This window comes from Buteo buteo, chromosome 4 (genome assembly GCF_964188355.1).
Source record: "Buteo buteo chromosome 4, bButBut1.hap1.1, whole genome shotgun sequence".
NCBI classification, from domain to species: domain Eukaryota; kingdom Metazoa; phylum Chordata; class Aves; order Accipitriformes; family Accipitridae; genus Buteo; species Buteo buteo.
Window position 1 is genome coordinate 46,681,564 of NC_134174.1, and position 13,514 is coordinate 46,695,077.

The window sequence follows — 13,514 nt, forward strand, 5'->3', positions numbered from 1 at the left end:
AATTAGATCTAATGTTCTGTATAAGGTTAAATCTCCATGATGAAGGAGAGATAAAGGAATCTGATTTCTGATTTCTCTAATGCTATTTTTTTCTCAACCTTATCTTTGCTTCTAGTTCTGTTTGTTTCTGTTTAATATTGCTGTGCTCTGTTCCTTCACACTGCAAATGTTTTAGGCTTGCTGGGGATAGATAAAGATTCCTTCATGGTTGAGAGAAATACAGACAGAAAGCAAATTAAATCCCAGCAGAGAATAAGTGCTTTGTTACTCTCCCAAGTTGCTTTCAAGACTTCAGTTTTACAAGTGAAAATACTGAGAAATAAACTTGGCTGCCAGTGATGCTGAGTAAGAATCCACAGGTCAGAGATTTGGTGATGGGCCTTGGTCTAAAGTATTACAAGCTTAGGTTCTCTTGCTTTATTAATTTCCAAAGATGTTTAGATTTAGCATCTCTTTACCTATCTTTTGGTTAAAAACAAGTATAAAGAAATGCAAAGAAGGCAGAAATCCTAAAAGAAATATCAGAACTTTTCCAGATCCGTTCAGTTCAATTTGCATTTAAAATTAAAAATTAGGTTACAGAAGCTGGATTGGTATTTCATCCAAAGCAATCAGCCTTAAATAGTTCTGAATGAAGGAAAAAAAAAATAACCTATCATCACCTGCACTTTTGCTCTTCCATTTGTCCATGTAAACAGTTAAATCTGTCTCTAAACCTACATTATTTCAGCAATTTCACTTTTAAAATCTGCCCCCAACAACACAGCTCACCTTCTCTTACAGGTTTTTAAGTTTTTTTTTCATTTCTTCACTCTCCTTTCCCAGAGTGGATGGGGCAAGAATGAGCAGAAGACCCCTCTCAATTCTTCCATAAGCGGAAGGGGAGAAATTGTCCTGAGCCACAGACTATTTCTGCTCTTTTAAGGCAGGAATAATATCAAATCTTGGAAAGGGGGATCACAGGAAAGGCAGCCAATCTGAGGAAGATATTTTTACAGCTAGTCATGGACATTGCATAATTTTGTTGATTGCTTAGCATTTTCCTCACTGTTTACTTTTGTGGTCTGGCACATTTTATGCATTGCGCCAGCTTAAGTTTCCTGCTAGATAAAGATATTTTGCTACCTGTAGAGATAGACAGGAAGTCTCCTTACTGATGAAGCTTGTTGTTCCCTAGGTCAGATCTGATCCCTCTTTAAGATGGGATGTCCCTATGGATTCTGATTAGAGATGAGAACATATCAGTGAAAGAAAAAATATATTTAAAATTGCTCAAACCAAAACGTGAAATGCACTTGGACTCTGTTCAGACCCCTTTAATGTTGTTGTTGTTGTTATTTGCTCATAAACATTCCAGTCTGTTGACAGAATATTCTTCACAACAGAAAGTTGAAGTAGCCATTATAATGCATTTATGGAAAGCATTTCAGGTTCATAAATTATTACTATTTGTATGGAAAACCTTATTCTAAGCATTATCTATATCTTATCAGGGAATAACAATATTACCTGTTAAAATTATGAGCTGTGTTTAACTAACAAAGATGGCTTTATGTTCTCTGTGTGTATATGTGTGGATATATATTAATAGATATGAATGACCCTGCATAGCCTGCCAAAGAAGAATCAGTTGTTGAAATGGTTTAATGATTAATTAGGCCAGGCAGAAACATATGCCCACACACCCTGTCACAACCGCACAGCAAGACACTCCCTTTGAGGAAGCATGGATTTCTTGCACATATGGTCTGCAATAGACAAATAAAAACTTTCTTGACTTTCTGCATTAGGGACAGGGAACATGTCTGTGGACTCTGGTATGTGTGGCAGCCCCTAACTAAATTGAAGGGGCTGGAAATACGGGCAATGTGATGGAGTGGACAAGTGTTTTTCTACAGGGCTGCATGCAGTAGTGGCAAAGCTGGAAACAAAGCCAGGTCTCTGAATGATTATGTTTATACATCCTCCTCCATACCACCCTGTCTACCAGATAAAGAGAAGAAATAGGCTGTGATGGTGGAAGACAGAGAACGAAAAGTAAAACTTTATCTTTGCTGAGAAGAAAACTGTCTTGGTTTGCAGAGCCTGCTTGTTCCCTTTATATAGTGCCCAGCAAGAGAAGTATTAAACCAGCATTCAGAGTCCTCATTCCTCCTGGGATTTGGAATATGACAACAGATGCCAAGGTTATCTTTGTCCTATCTGCCCAGTGAGGCTCTAGAGCAAGCACAAACAGAATGCTGCTTTCTTCCCTTTTTACTATCAATACCAACAAGAATCATAGTTTACAGTGGTTCCATTTATATTATAAAAATAAAGGTAGTAGGACTCTCCAGAGACTCTAAAACAGTTTAAAAGTAACTCAGAGTCTTTTGAGGACAAATAAAGGCTGCTCATTGAACAAGTGCAAATCTTTTTTTTTCTAAAGGAAGACAATGCTATCTTGACCCCTCCCATATCAGCTGGGAGCCTGCAGCATTTACCACAGCCAAGGTTGAAAACCCTGACACAAAATCGCTGAGCTGTTCAAGATGACCTCATAGCTGAACCTGTCCACAGTGTAGTTTCTCTGCTTCCCTTGTTTGTCTGTGCAAAGGTGTTATAAATCACCATAATCCTGGTTTAATAATTTGTAATGATTCTGATGCAAAACCAAGGCAGTGCTGCCTAGTGGGTACATGATAAAATTAGGACTAAGAAAGCCTGAGATTTCTTCTCTGCTCTGCCACTGGTTTGTGGGGTGGCCAGGGTCATATTGCCATTCTCTGCCTCAGTTTCTCCATTGATAAAGTGGAAGCAATTAGTTCACTTTGCATTTTCTCACCATGGATATGAATGGTGGTCTGTGATGTAAATAAAGTAGAGTCTGGCTTTTAATTTTTTTTCTGTATTTTTGGCCCTCATCCTTGACAGCTTTGTACTTCATGCCATCATTTCCATTCTGTACTTTTCATACAAGACTAAATGGTAGAAGACTCCTTCCTTGATAGTAGCCCATGCACGTTAGCCAAGATAGAATGTTGGCAGAAAAAGCAGGACAGTGAAGATCCAGGCCATTCTTCCTGACAGCAGAAACAGATGTGCCTCACTTTTGCCCTAATATTTACTCAAGCAGAAAACAAAACAATAGAGATGGGAAAAGATCTGAAAGAGCTGTCACAGAACAAGTGCACCATGCCAATAATTTGAAGGATTAAGGACCCCAAGCTGTATGTACTGACACAATAGCCGGGGCCATCCTGTTCACTGGGTTCATGGATTAGAGGGATGTTTCATATGATTCTGGTTTTCTTTTCAACTCTGGTTGAACAAACATAGCCTGTGTGCTTGCAAATCCCTTGTTAGCAATGCAAAAAGTCAATACAATTTCCCTTTCACTACACTCTATGATTTTGCCTTTGGAAAATGTTGCAGTTGCTCTGTCTGGATGCCTTCATAGAATCAGCATGACTTTGTGTCTGGTTTAAATGTGTGATGGTGAATGGTGGGAGCCCAGAAGAGGGGCCTGGAGTCAGTATACCTGCATTGAGGCTGCGACACTGAGAGACTGACCCGAGTTGCAACGCTGGATTTTCTTGTCTAAGCTGCTGTCTTATAGAGTGGGGTAGTTCACCCTTGAAGTGCACTTTTGCTCAGACTATGGCAATACAGGGTTTGGGATCAGTGATGTCACAGATTTTATTTTAAAAATCTATTTATTTTACAAATAAAAAGATGGTGTTGCTTTAGTGCTGTGGAAAGTTTATACGGGTTTGAGTCAAGCAGGGATTTTTCTTCCTCTCACATCACTGCCATCATGCTGCTAGCAAGCTGTGTCCCATCCAGTTCCTCTGCCAGCTCAGGCAGAGGATCCCCATTCCAGCACTAAATGGCAGCAGTGGGCCTGTTTGTGCAAAGACCTAATGTGTGCCTCCTCCAACGTAATCTAGAGGCACAGTTTAGGAATTTCATGGTCAATGTGATAAACTCTCATAATCATAAAAGATGATCACAGAAGACCCACAAACTTCAGTAAGTTAGGAGTATTTGTGCCAATGTATTTATTACATGTGAACATTTGTCATTAAGAACCTACCAAGCTACATGGTTTGTGGGTGCACAGAAGAATTTCAAGGGAGGTATCACAGCTCCTGGAACCAGCATGTGGACTGAAATGCTGTCTAGTGAAGGATCACTTTTTTTTTTTAAACTCACAGTACAAAATTTCAGCGGAGGGGCAGGAAAAGCAAACGTGTGATGTAGCCAAAGTCTTCCTAGTAAGAAGGATTCTGATACATTTTTGAATGCTTTTTGTCCGTGTTGCCCGGTAATCTGTTTATCTCTGTTTTCTCATACCAGTTATTTAGCCATTACATTTATCTTGTTTCAGTGAAGGTATTTAGATTAGCATTAAAATTCCAAAGCACCTGGGTAATGTCTCGGCATTTTAAGTGTGGTGCAGTCTTTGTATTTGCACACAGGGTAAACCCTTTAAAGAGAGGGATGCCTGTCAATTTTTTACTGTGAAGGCTATTAGACAGTTGCTCTTACAGGCCTCTACCTGAAGTATCAGCAGTGTTAGCTTCCTCCTTGTACTTGTCCTTGAGAGACACCGTTCAAGAGAAAAATAGAGCTAATTCCTTGCTCTCTGGGGCAGTTTGCTGAAGATGCAATCTCTGTGGGGAATATTAATTCACTCAGCCTGAGCTGCATCTGCATTGAATTCAAACCAGTAACTTTGTGATGAAAGATTTGCTCCTTCTGGTAACTTAGCTCCTTGCAGGAAGGGCTGAGTCCACTTCCTAACAAAATGATTGGCCCTGCTACATACTTGTGTTCATGCTCTCATGTTCATATGTCATCTTAGGCTGACCGTTATGTTACCGGCTTGGCTGCTAGTAACATAACAGTCAATTACATGCCTTTTTTAATACAGCAGGGGCACAAGCAGGAAGGCAGGCTTCCTGCTTTTGAGTGGAGCCGGAAGATGGGGCATTTCAGGAGACAAATGTTTGCTATTTACAAAACGCTTAGCAGATGGGCATCTGTAAAGTCACCTGCTGACAGCAGTAAGCTACAAAGCCCTCTGCTGTTACAGAGGAAATGCTGGCTTCTCCAAGATAGGCTGAGTATGGTTTGATGAGTTTTTTATCTGTATGAGCTAAATGGTGCAGGCTTGGTTTTTTTGGAAGATATCTGCTCTTATTTAGGTGGATGTTCAGAAAAGCTCAACAGGTTTTGAAAATTGGGTCATGTATGTAAGTATGCTTTCACTTAAAATCTTAGTTTCTCCACAGTATGACTTGCAGTTGCCTGCTGCTGTGGGTGGGACTAGTTTGGTGGCCATGTCAATGCTAAGCTTGTATCATAGTAGACCTGACTCCTCTGTTGCAAGCAGAAAAGACCTTCATTCGTGCATTCCCTGTGATCCCATCAATTCATTTGTAGTGCTGCACAGGGTCCATAAGCAACTGTATAATCTTTCTAAGCATAGCAGAAGCAGTACTTTAACAGTGCAGATAAAAATATGGTCTAGGACTTCTTGCACTGAGAGGTGCTAATGCAGTAGAAGGGCACAGCCAGCTTTGCTTTGTGCTGCTGGTGGATCTGGCTGATAGATGAACCTATCCTGCTAAGCACCTGTCTGCCTTCCCCACGCAAGAGCCTGGAACAGAACAGCTATTCTAGATTGGTGGATTGACATTACTGGGTCCAGGTACAAACTAGCAAATCCTCAATCTACTTAAGTTAAAGGTACTTGAGCTAGTCCTTAGAAGCACTGTTTCAAGAGCAGAGACAGGCAAACAACCCTTACAGACCCCGAACAGGAGAGATCAAGGCTACAATGATTAACTGGCTGTCTACCTACAGTGCATCTTGGGCTCTGCCTCTTTTGCATGGAGATGTATATACACATGCACGCTTGCACACATTTTGCATTTCAGTAAGTCTCTAAGTTGAAAATGAGCATTTCAGCTATTAGGTCAAGCCTAGGCCTTGCTTTGAGTTTTTCTCAGACTGCTATTGTTATGATGCAGGGAGTCTTTTTTTTTTTGGAAGTGTGGGAATATCAGTGAATAAAATCTCAACCTTTTTTTTCTCATTGATGCTATTCAGTCTAGGTAATATGAGGTTTTGTGCCTAAGTGGGTTCAATGGTTTTGGCAGAATGCCACAAATTTTGTCACCCTTCTCTCTGTTGGATGAGAGAGAAACAGACATTTATTTTCTGCCCAAGCTGGATTTCAGGTTTGAGATTTCCTCGCTGTCCATTCTGCTCTGAGATGACGGTCACTTTCCTCTCTCCTGGGGATTGCAAGAAGCGGAGGACTGCTTGGGATCGTTGCCGCAAACTTCCAGTCCCCATCTGGAAGGCCTGAGTTTTGTACGTATTCATCTCTCTGAAATGAAGGAGGTTTTTCCAGCTGCACTTGAACGGTTAGTGTGTTTTTAGAGGGAGCAAAGTTTGGTGCTAAACTTCCTTTGTGTCTTCTGGCAATTGGAGCCAAAATATATTTGATCTTTTCTCAAACTAATTTATAGATTGAAATCTAATTCATTTATTTTGGCAATTGGTTTGAATTATTTGGTGATATTTTTGATTTGTGGGTAGTATTCAAGTACAAACAAATAAACTAGATTCCTATGGCTGTCAGTATATTAAAGACAAAAAGAACTTTGAAGGTGAAAAAAACAACCCCCAGAACTGTAACCACTGAAGGTGAAAAAAGAACATGAGATGTCATGACAGCCCGAGAAGGATAAAATTCCCTCTATGTCCACTGCATTTCCTCCTTAGACGAAGGTGGCACAGTCAGGCCTTATGTGGGTTGGTACCTTTGTGTGTTTTGTGCATATGCTCTTGAGTATGGACTGGCTTTCCCTCACTTTTGCGGAGCACCAAAACTGACCCAGGAGTAGTGCCCTAAGCATTAATGAAACCGAAATGGTAATATTACTCCCATGCAATGCAGGGTGAATGAGACGGGGATTTGTTAGGGATTTCCCCTCTCCTCTATTTGATCTTTTTTTCCAGATGAAGCATTCAGTGATTTACCAGTCAGAGTCGTCTCTTGCCCCTTCCTTCTCCTTATTTTTCTGTGATTTGTATTACATAAGCTCAATACAACGATGGCTGCATTGAAAATCCCTTCATCTACCGCTTGCTAAGCCTTGTACCTATCCGCACCGACGAACGGCTTTCCAAGCCCTCAATCCTCAGCAAATTTCACCACCCCGGGAGCCAACAGCGACCGACACAGGCAACAGGTCGGGCGAGGGGCTGCCGCATCCCCCCGCTCCCGGCCTGCCGGCCGCTCCGCTCACCGCTTCCTCGGCCTTGGGTTTGGTTTATTTTCTCCGACTGGGAAGAGCAGCCCCCTTTTTTCTCCTTCTTTTTTCTCTCTCTCTCTTCTTTTTTTTTCTCCTTTTCTGTTGCGCTGGTGAAAAGGGCTCGCTCCGTGCCGGCGCCTAGCGGGTGGTTCCCGCGCCGCTGTCGGGCGGGGGGCGGCGCCCATCAGCAGCCGCCGCCTGCCGGGGGAGCAGCGGCTGCACGGCTCGGGCGAGCGGGGCTGCGGCGTCCCGGCTCGGCGGGCACGGAGGCGGCCGCTGCCTCTCCAAGGTAAGCTCCTCTGCGCATTTAACTTTTCGGAGCAGCTGGTCCATTCCCACCCCCCTCCCGCAATGAAAATCGCCTTGGCTCCATTTTATTCTTGCGATTATTTATACCCATAAGGACTAGGTGTTCTTTAAAGGGCCATTATGCTGTGGGATATTAGCGCCTCTATTTTTTCCTAGTATCTGGAGAGGCAGTCGGTGTAACACCACAATTTTTGCAACCCTTTATTCAAGCCTTGTTATTTGCAGGTAAAATCGATCGCAGATGCAGAGAAGTAGATTTGGGAATGAGTTTCGCATGCTTGTAAATAGAAATGTTATTTTCCTGTCAGTGGGAAGGGGGAGCAGAATACAACATTGCTTTTAAAATGAGAGGAAATGCACTCGGGCATTTTCTGTGTGCCTTTGGACTCAGCAAACTGAGTGAATCTGGTATGGAGAGTCTGTATCTCCTTGTCCCGAGAGAGCTAAACCCAGGATGTATGCATTACTGTTGTTCATTCATCAGTGGCTGCAGATAATGCAATTACCAAGTCAGTGGTGCATGGATGCTGCCCTGCATGTGACATGCTGAGAATACTGTGCTTTAGGAAGCCGACACTTGCTGTAGTTTGGATAAAACAGAAGCTGGGAATGGCAGGGTATGAAACCATTGTGTCTTTTAAGTGGAGAAGAGGCTACTGGTTAGTCTCACTGTTGTTCCTGAGTATTTGTATTTTGTGTACTTCTATGCGGAGGTGTAAAAACCTCTTGCAATCTCTTCGTAAGAAATTCAGGAATGAAAAATAATTGGCAGCAGCTTCAGGTATCACCAGTGCCCGATGAATGATGGTTGCCTGAGAATTCACAGTAGTTTTAATTAAATACTATCACAGAAAGGGCTTCATTTAGGTCTCAGTTTTTTATTTACAGATCAGATTCTGCAGCGCTGGTATGGCTACCTCTCTCCTAAGGTGTCTTGGAAAGGAAGGGGAAAAAAAAATCACCAGCATGATTACCATGGACACAACTATCTCTTATTTATTTATTAGGCTATTAGGGTAATGAAGAAAAGACATGCCTGCCCTGCTGGGCAGATCTCATTTCAGCAAAACTGCCTGTGCTCCTGCTGTTACCCATGTTTGATTTTTAATCAGTAAGTGCCCTGTGCTTGTGTCAGTGCCATGGTTGCTACACTTCCACACATGGGTATCCACCATAGCTCCCAAATCAAGGGGATCAGAGTGGAGGCCTGATGATTGTTAGTGGGATTTGTTCTAAGCAGAATGTGCTCTTGACTCTTCTACCCAAAGATCAGTGTTTGCTTACATGTAGTTGCTGCTTCTTTATTCTGCCTGGCACTGCTGTTACTGCTGCTGTTCTGGGGCAATATTTGGTACATTAATATTTCATTTTTATGGATTATGCTACTGAAAGATTGTTCTCTCTTGTATTTGTTGCTACCATGTCATAATAAGAAACAGTATCTGTCCCAGACAGCTTCTCTACCTAAAAGGTATGGGAAAGCAAGGGGACGTTTAGCTTGCTCAAGGTTACTAGCAGAGTTTATATCTCCTGACTTTTAAAGGCTGGACCATGTTGGTTCTGCTGCACATATACACATCCAGAAAATACATATGTGTCACATTAGTGTCCCTAATGACTCCCATTTCTTTTACACTCCCATTTTCTTGTTCAGTAAGTATACTTATTATCTTTAAATAGGAATAGTTAATTTAAAAGATAATCCTGTTCTATAAAGCCAATATTGATTGATAATACCATAAAAAGATATAAGTAGTGATATTTAGGCAGTCAAAACACAGCAAGTGTGCCTTTTTTGGAATACATCAGATTTTTTGTAAACATAAACATACACACAAGCTCATGCCTAAACTGTACAAGAAGAAAGAAACAGTGCCTAATAAATTTCACATGCCCAGAAGGCTAACCTAAAAGTCAGGAAGGTAAGAATTGTGTGCTCCATGTGAATATTATTTGCAGCTTCCTTTTTCTTTACTATGTAAGTGATTCAGAGAGTACAAACGTAAGGATTCCTCCAAAGGAAGGTCATGTGATAAACAGGTCTCTTCTTGTGTTTTCTGTTTGTAGGGGAGGGAAAATATTTGGAGGGAGGGGGAAAGGAGAGCTCAGAGAAACTTTGAAGTACTCTGCAAATGTTGAATTATGAGTTTACTGGTTTTGCAAAGCTTGAATCTGGGGGAAAAACCTTCGTTAAACCTTCGTGCAAATTACATGTCCTATTTTTAAGAATGTGTTTTGTGTGTGTGTACTTGGGCCCATGCATGTGCATGCAGACACTCAGGTCACTATTAAGAGATGGCAGCAGATGTTGGTTACAGAATTTATTTATTCTGATGGGTTACTGTATACGGTGTGCTAATTAATTGATGAAACTACTACAGAATGCTTTGTCTTAATGGCAGCAGAGGGCTACACTGGTTAATTATCTGTTCCTCTATGTTTCTTTGGTGTTTTTTCAGTTTTCTGGTCCTGAACTTCACTAAATGCCTCTGTGGTCTGTTGTAGAACAGGGCAGGTGGGGATGTCAAAGCAGTGCTGTTGATGTTTTTGTTTGTTTTGTTTTGAGCAAAGACTATGGTATAGATCTCCTAAGATGGATGAACAATCATTGTGTTTTCTCTCTTTGCTGAGTCCTTTGCAATGAGCCAGAGAGGTTCTGTTGGTCTGATCCTGATGTCTTCAATCCCTTCCATAATCCCATTAACTTCTGTGGAGCTATATATGTGAATGAGCATTACGGAATTAGGTTGTACAACGTGTGTCGTTTGTGGTGCAGGTGTTAAGACAGGGACAGCACTTTCATTGCTTAGCGTAATTTGTATCAGAGCAGAGGCCACCTATAAGATTATGGAAACTGCTTGCACCTTTAAAAGTGGACAAGAAGTTTTCAGCAGAAAAGCTTTCTTTTTTGTGAGATATTTGCTTTGGATTTATTCAGCATTGGGAAATGCACTGGCAGCATGGATAATGTTCAGTGTTCTTTGAAAATTGTTTTTAATTCAGGCCTTTGAAGTTCTCAGTCATGGGTACCTTGTTTTATTCTTTGTTTTTATTGTGTAAAAGAATATGCTAGGGCTTTTACTTGCTGCTCAAGATTTCTGAAGTAGGAGCCTAACAGAAGCCTGGGTTTTCAACAATACTCGGTACCCATATGCTTCCCTTCACTTTTTCCTTTTCCTTGGGGGATTGGCACTTAGTCTGTATATCTAAATAGGGATTTATGAATGTGACCTTCGACTTTTGTATGATTTCAGCCTCTGTTCCTGTGCAAACTGTAGTGTGACCCTTCTACATGCCACAATATAAGCAGGTTTTGGACTGACTTGGTATTTGGATCAGTTAGAGGAGAGGGTTTGGGAAGTGATGATGTCGTGTCTTCACACCCAGCTAAGACAGTGCTTATCCAAGCACGGCAGTAAAGGCAAATGTGCTACTGGAGGTGTCTTTCAAAGAAGGTGTCATACTGATGCCATGCATGCTTGAGTTCTTCAGCGCTCCGCAGTTCTTTTTGCATGAAAATTGATCCATGCCAAACTGCAGCTCAGATAGTGACGGTCAGCCACTCCATAACAACTCTGTTAAGTAGATATAGTTATGCCTCATTCATGTTGTTGTGTGTGGTTGCTAAGTGTTGCTAAAACAGACACTACGTGCGATCCCAGAAAGAAATGCTATTTAAATACTAGAAGGAATAATACATTTTTATATATGCCTTCTCATGGTCTCACTAAGATATCATGAAGCATGATTATGTAATTTTGGATTCCTGCATCATAGATGCTGTTCAGTGCAATGTGTTTAGAAAAACAAATAGTATTAGATGAGAATAATTAGGTAGAAAAACTGGTTTGTGATGTGCCTCTCAGATCAGACACTTCATATCAAAATTTGGGGGTGTGAATGCCTGTATATCAGTTGGTCTTTTATTCTCTCTAAACCTGGGCGTTTGGGTTTCCTACCCATTCACAGTAAGAGGAGATGGATCCGGATTGATTTTTAGGCAAGTTTGTTGCATATCCTGTGTGAACTCTCTCTAGCAGCAGAATTATAGTGTAGCACTAAATCTGTTTCTTATCTACAGATGCCAGCATAGGCAGGCTACTCTGCCATCACTTTACAGCTGAAGGAAATGTGATGTGGAGAGGTAAAGCAATTTCTACAAGAAATTATCTTTTATATCCATAGCCAATCTTGTAACAGTTTATTGAAGTTTGCCCTCTTCATAAACAATAAAAACTTTGAAGTGAGTGGCCTTATCTTAGAAAGCAAACTGTTGCTAAAATTGTTCTTTGTTAGGAAGACTTCTGAAATAATTCCACTTCCTCTTATCCTGAGAACCAAAAGAAGATTATTCAGTACTGTAATGGCTGGGGGTTTTCAATGCCTCCATCAAAATGGGAAAACAGGAAACAGCAGCATGTATGAAAACGTGTTTTGCCTACAGGTTTGATTTATAGCTATTCTGGTCTTTCAAAGAATCAATTATTTACATAATATGAATGAAATACACCCCAAGACCAGATGGCTATTCTGGTTTTGAATAAACACTGCAACACTCATTCACATAAGGAGCAGAAGTTATATTTTTCCTGGAGCAGAATGAACGTAATTAGGATGAAGATGACTGTGTGGGAAGGGAGGCTTATAACAGAATATGAGTCCATTTTTCTTTGTTTCTATGTCTGTAGTGATCCTAGCATTTAAAGGTCAAAAGTAGCAGTTGTTCAGTTATTATTATGAGTTTTGTGAGTTTCAGCCCACTTTCCAGTGCTTGCAGCATTGCCATTACAAGAGACACCAGTGGTGCCCTGCAGGAAGGCCAAGCCTAATGGTCCTCACAGTCAAATGCCTTTTATAATCATAGGCATGGTTCTTCCGAGTCAAGCAGGCCAGTTAGTCATGTGAGGCCCTAAGAGAGAAAGGCCAGATTTAGGGAGTGCACTTGGTATTTTTCCCAGCTATGTCAATAGCAGTAGTGTCATGTAAGGTAGCGTTAGCCCTCACTTAGCTCAAGCCCATGGTTTAGAAGAGCTAAGAAAAAGCAATAAGCCCGGCATTGGAACAGAATCTTATTTGATATAATGTGGAATTATAGCTGTTGTTATCTCAAAAATATTCAGATCAATTAATCTGAAAGCTTATGCAGCATTTACGGTAGTTAATGATATATTTACAAAACTGTCCCAGTCTAGGTGAATTTATAGGTACGTATGCATTTATCATTGGTGTTATTTAAGCAAGGGATAGCACTAGTTTGTACTAGGTCTGTGTCCTACTCTCCATGTTCTTTGTGGTGTGCTCTGAGCTCTCTAAATACCATGGAAAACTATTTGCAAGTGGTTGTTCCAATAAGACATGTCTTTGCAGTGGTGGTACTTGCAACTCCCCTTTATTGGCTAATTTTGTAGAATTCTGTGGAATAAAGTGTTGATTTTACAAATCTTTATTTTTCTGAAAACTTGGGTGAAATTTATTTGCACATGAAATACCTCTAATCCTCATGGAAAAAACCATTCTTGTGTTTTGGGAATAAGCCAGTCACAAAACGTAAGCTGTACTGAGAGAGTAAGTAGGCAGTCATGCAGCACTGAGCTCCACAAACACCTTGTGGATATTGAAGTGTAGCGTTCGCTACATATCAAGGTGCCACGCTTAGATCACTGGTCGGCCCGGACCAGGGAAAGAGACAGATAACACACGCAGTGTGAGCGCCAACTTCCGCCTTTTATTGCGCAGTTAATTCCTTTTATACTAACAAGGGGAGGCGGGATTACAGGTACATCACAAGGCTGCGACTAACCCTCTAACTTTCCGTGACATCGCGAGATCTTCCGAACGCGGACCCCTACATTGAAGTGTGGTTGGCAGTCTTTTGCTTAATTCAGAATTGAGATT

At 41.2% G+C, this 13,514-nt stretch overlaps 1 protein-coding gene across 1 annotated transcript in view; it reads left to right on the forward strand.

Annotated features, from left to right (window-relative positions):
* The first annotated feature begins 7,505 nt into the window (after positions 1–7,505).
* The window catches only part of SORBS1 (sorbin and SH3 domain containing 1), a 180,089-nt gene continuing 174,080 nt past the window's right edge, over positions 7,506–13,514 (forward strand). Inside the window, exon 1 of the mRNA XM_075025836.1 lies at positions 7,506–7,599. The gene's annotated coding sequence lies outside the window, so the exon portion shown is untranslated. The remainder of the gene's footprint in view (positions 7,600–13,514) is intronic.